This window comes from Budorcas taxicolor, chromosome 23, assembly GCF_023091745.1.
Source record: "Budorcas taxicolor isolate Tak-1 chromosome 23, Takin1.1, whole genome shotgun sequence".
Classification (NCBI taxonomy): domain Eukaryota; kingdom Metazoa; phylum Chordata; class Mammalia; order Artiodactyla; family Bovidae; genus Budorcas; species Budorcas taxicolor.
The window spans coordinates 12,225,844-12,231,843 of NC_068932.1; positions in this window are offsets into that span (position 1 = coordinate 12,225,844).

A 6,000-nucleotide genomic window follows, 5' to 3' on the forward strand; every position below is an offset into this window, starting at 1 on the left:
GAACAGTCAGCCCACTACAACAGAAGGGCCCATAGATGGCCAACAGTACATGTAAAGATGCCCAACAGTACATGTAAAGATGCCCAGTATCACTAATCATGGAAATTCAAATCAAAACCACAGTAAGATTATCACCTCACATCGTTAGAATGGCTATTATCAAAAAGACAACAAATATCAGGTGCTGGCAAGGACATAGAGAAAAGAGAAATCTAGTACACTACTGATGGAAATGTAAATTGGTGCAGCCACTGTGAAAAAAGGTACAGAGACTCCTCAAAAAATTAAAAATAGAACTACCGTATTATCCAGCAATTCCATCCCCAGGTACTTATCAGAAAAAAATGAAAACACTAATTAGAAAAGATATTCATACATGCACTCCTACATTCATTGCTGTGTTATTTACAGTAGCCAAGATATGAAAGCAATCTAAGTATCCACCAATAGATGAATAGATAAATAAGATGTAGCATATAAACACGTGTGTGTGTGTGTGTGTTTGTGTGTGTGTGTGTATAATAGAGTATTACTCCATCATAAGAAAGAATAAAATCTTGGTATTTGTAACTTGGTTGGACCTAGATGATATCACGCTAAGTGAAACAAGTCATAAAGAGAAAGACAAATACTCTATGATTTCACGTACGTGTAGAATCTGAAAGAATGAACAAACAAAACAGAAACAGTTATAGATACAGAGAACAAAGAAGTGATTGCTAGAGATGAGGAAGAAACAGGTGATGGAGATAAGAGGTAAAAACTTCAATACCAAAATAAATAAGCCACAAGTATGAAATGTACAGGGTGGACAATATAGTCAATAATTATGTAATATCTTTGCATGTTGATAGATTGCAACTAGACTTATCATGGTGATTACTTTGAAGGAACAAATAGAAATATCGGATCACTGAGTTGTGTAACAGAAACTAACATAGGTCAATTATATTTCAAAATCAAACAAACTCATAGAAAAAGATTTGTGGTTAGTGGGGATAGGAAACGTGGTGTGGGCTAATTGTCTGAGGGCAGTCAAAGGAACAAACTTTCAGTTATAAAATAGATAAGTACTACATATGTAATGTACATGATAAACACTGCTGTATATTATATATGAAAGTAAATCCTAGGAGTTCTCAATGCAAGGAAAAAATTTCTGTATTCCTATGATTTTTTATCTATATGAGATTGATGTGCACTAAACTGACCTGCCTCTTGAGAAACCTATATGCAGGTCAGGAAACAACAGTTAGAACTGGACATGGAACAACAGACTGGTTCCAAATAGGAAAAGGAGTACGTCAAGGCTGTATATTATCACCCTGCTTATTTAACTTCTATGCAGAGTACATCATGAGAAACGCTGGGCTGGAAGAAGCACAAGCTGGAATCAAGATTGCCAGGAGAAACATCAATAACCTCAGATATGCAGATGACATCACCCTTATGGCAGAAAGTGAAGAGGAATTGAAAAGCCTCTTGATGAAAGTGAAAGAGGAGAGTGAAACAGTTGGCTTAAAGCTCAACATTCAGAAAACGAAGATCATGGCATCTGTTCCCATCACGTCCTGGGAAATAGATGGGGAAACAGTGTCAGACTTTATTTTTGGGGGCTCCAAAATCACTGCAGATGGTGACTCCAGCCATTAAATTAAAAGACACTTACTCCTTGGAAGAAAAGTTATGACCAACCTAGATAGAATATTGAAAAGCAGAGATATTACTTTGCCAACAAAGGTCCGTCTAGTCAAGGCTATGATTTTTCCAGTGGTCATGTATGGATGTGAGAGTTGGGCTGTGAAGAAAGCTGAGAACCGAAGAATTGATGCTTTTGAACTGTGGTGCTGGAGAAGACTCTTGAGAGTCCCTTGGACTGCAAGGAGATCCAACCAGTCCATCCTAAAGGAGATCAGTCCTGGGTGTTCATTGGAAGGAGTGATGCTGAAGCTGAAACTCCAGTACTTTGGCCACCTCATTCGAAGAATTGACTCATTGGAAAAGACTCTGATGCTGGGAGGGATCGGGGGCAGGAGGAGAAGGGGCGACAGAGGATGAGATGGCTGGATGGCATCACCGACTCGATGCACATGAGTTTGGGTGAACTCTGACAGTTGGTGATGAACAGGGAGGCCTGGCATGCTGTGATTCATGGGGTCGCAAAGAGTCAGACACGACTGAGCGACTGAACTGAACTGAAACTTATTTATGATATTTTATGATGTATATAAGTCATAATGCTGTACAGTTTGTGTATGTGTGTTTGTGTGCTAGTTGCCCAGTCATGTCCAAATCTTTGCAACCCCAAGGATTGTAGCCTACCAGGCTCCCCTGTCCATGGGTAGCCATTCCCTTCATCAGGGAATTTTTCCAATCCAGGGATCGAACCCAGGTCTCCTGCATTGCAGGTGGATTCTTTACCATCTCAGCCACCAGGGAAACCTGTTATACACCTTAAAGCTATATAATTCTGTATGTAAATTATATCTCAATAAAACTGAAAAAAAATTTAAATGTGTTATACATACACAATGAAATATTATTTGGTCATAATAAAGAAGGAAACCCTGCCTTTTGTGACAGCAGATGAAACTTGAGGACATTATGCTAAGTAAAATAAAGTAGACAGAGAAAGACAAATATTGTATGTGAAATATTAAAAAACTAAATTCACAGAAACAGAGTAAAACATTGGTTTCCAGAGGCTGGGAGGTAGGAGAAAAGGAGAGATGTTGGTAAATAGTACAAACTTCCAGTTATAAGATTAATAAGTTCTAGGAATCTAATGTACAACATGTTAAATATAATTTCTAGTACTATATTGTATACTTGAAAATTGTTGACAGCATAGATCTTAATGGTCTCTATACAAACACAGCATAATTACAGGATATGGAGATATTGACAGAACTTTTGGTAACAACTTCACAATAGATGTGTTTTTCAAATAATGATATGTGCATGTTTGCTCAGTTGATCAGTCATGTATGACTCTTTGAAACCCCTCTTTGCAGCCCTCCAGGCTCCTCCGTCCATGGAATCATCCAGGCAAGAATATTGGAATGGGTTGCCATTTCCTTCTCCAGGGGATCTTCCTGGAGATCCCAGGGATTGAACCCACATCTCCTGCATTGGCAGGAAGATTCTTTACCAGTGAGCCACCTAGGAAGCCTTCACATCATGATGCTACACACCTTAAACTTACACAATATTATACGTCAATTATATCTCAAAGCTTAGGGGAAAAGGAATTCAGGAATTATTTTAAACTGAATAAAAATCATAATACAACATAATATCTGTGGGATGCAGCTAAAGCAATGCATTGAAGAAAATGATAACACTAAATATGTATCAAAAGAAAAATCAAAACAATAAAATCTCAAATTCACCTTTACAAACAAGAGAGTAAATTAAGTCAGAAATAACAAGAAAATAAAAATCAAAACAGAAATTAGTAAAATAGAATACATAAAAATTGTAGTGAAAAGTCAATAAAGCCAAATGTTAGTTCACAGACAAGATCAATAAAATTGATAAACCTTTAGGCAAGGGAGAAAAAAGATAATACATAAAATAAAAACATCAGCCTTGAGCAAGGTAATATTACCAGCAATAATACAGGGTTAAAAGAGAATATTATAAACTTAAGCCAGTAAGTTAGAAAATTTATATCAAATGAATAAAAAACTTCTTGAAAAAAACAAGTAAAATCACAATTATTTGTAAATAAAGCTTATTCTGGTACAGATGTCTGCAGAGGGGTGTTCTCTTCAATGCCACTCCTAATCTAGGGAGTGAAGGATGGGACCAAGATAAATTACAAATACCACAGAGAGCAGTCTTCTTAACAAGATTTATTAGGTTTCCTTCATTAAGTGTTTCTTTGATTGCTGAAAGCTTTCGGTTAGTTTCCAGAGTTCCACAAATTTTGATTCTGTCCATTTTGCCAGTTTCTCTCACTGCTTTAATGGAAGAAAGTACTTTGGGATCCCTTATTCTGCCATCTTCACTAATACCACCCTCTTCACATAATTATATGATTACAGCATAATCTTACCAAAACCAAGTAAGGACAACACAAGTAAAAGAAACCGTAGACCAATCAATCTCATTGACATGAACGTAAACCACCTAAATGAAATATTAATTTATAAAAGATAGCAATAAATACACACACTATAATAAATTTGTATTTATAGCAGTTATAAATACAGGGCTGGTTTAAATACATAAAGTTTAGGAATATAAACTGCCACTAAGAAAAATTACATCATCAATACAAAGATGTTGGAAATGAATTCCTTACAAGTCAATACCATAATTAGCAGCTCTTAATTAACTATGTATAGAAGGAAAATTGTTTTCCAAAAAGGAGTATGAGCCAAAAACTTACATCAACTACTTCAATTAATGGGTAACTGCTTAGAGCCACTTGCCTCAAAAATCAAGAACAAGCTATGTGGGATAGGATGAGAAAAATAAGAAGATGTATAAGGACTGAAAATGAAAATAAACTTTCATTTTTCCCTAGAACCCCCAAGAGAATATAGACTTTATTTATTTATTTTTTGCTGAAGTACAGATCATGATTTACAATATTGTATTAGGTTTAGGTGTACAGCACAGTGATTGAGCATTTTTTAAGAGATTATACTCCACTGAAAGTTATTAAAAGGTAATGACTGTAATTCTCTGTGCTATACAATATATCCTTGTTGCTTGTCCATTTTATACTTAGTAGTTTGTGTCTGTTAAGCCAATACCCCTCAGTTGCCCCTGCCGCCTCCCCTCTCCCCTTGTTTTCTATATCTATCAGTCTGTTTCTATTTTGCATATACATTCATTTTCATTATTCTTTAGACTCCAATATAAAAGTGGTATCATACAGTATTTGTCTCCAAATAGACATTTTAGACTTACTAGAAACTGAGTTCAGCAAAGATTGTGAATACAAAATCAACTTAGATCACCTGCATTTCTGTTTCCTCGAGCAAATAGAAAAAAAAAAATTTAATAAACAGTTTAGAGATAATTCAATATGTCTGACCTTCAAGGAAAATATAAAACTATTTTAATTATATACGAGGACCATTACTATATCTAGGTACAACAGGACAAGATGTTATGAAGATAACAATTCTGTCCAAATAATTCTATAAATTTCATTCCATTACAATGTGTTTTGATTTCTTAAACTGACTCCAACATTTTACGATAAAATAAAAGACAATGAACGCACAATAGTTTTTAAGAACAATGTAGAGAGAATTTTTTAAAGCTATAGCAATCAATAAAAATTTCACTGTGACAGAATCAGAAGCTTTGAAATAGAATCATGCTTACATGAAAAATTTATACCAAATCTAGCATTTCAGATCAATGGTAAGAAAAAAAAAATCGATGCAAGCTATAACAGAATTTAGTTAGGTTATTTCCTCACATAATGCAAGGAACTCCAGACATAATTGCACAAAGGAAACTCAAACTTACGCAAACAAACATAGGAGGAAACTTTTGTCCTTCAGTTAGTGAAGGATTTCTAAATCAAGATTTTAAAAATCTATAAGGGGAAAGTAAAATGTATGGCAGATCCTATTTTCCAAAGATGATCACAACGATATTCTCAATTCCATATGCTCTTTCTACAGTGTGATCTTGACACTCCTGCCATTAAGGGATGAGGTCTGTGTCTCCTCTCTATGAAAATGGGTGGGCTTCTGCGACTATTTTGACAAAAGAAAACACAAAATTAACAAAATCCCAAGGCCAGGGCACTGAAGGTACCACAGCTTCCTGCTTGCTTACTGAAACATATACCCTGGAGCCTAGAACTGCCAAGCAAGCAGCCCAGCTGCCTTATGCTGTTATGCCATGAAGAAACCCACACAAGATGCTAAAGATACATCAGTAAGGAATTTCTGGGACTACCTGATAAAAGTGATGCCCAATCAGCTTCTCACTGTCCCTGTTCCAGTCACCATCCCTCTGCAACCACAC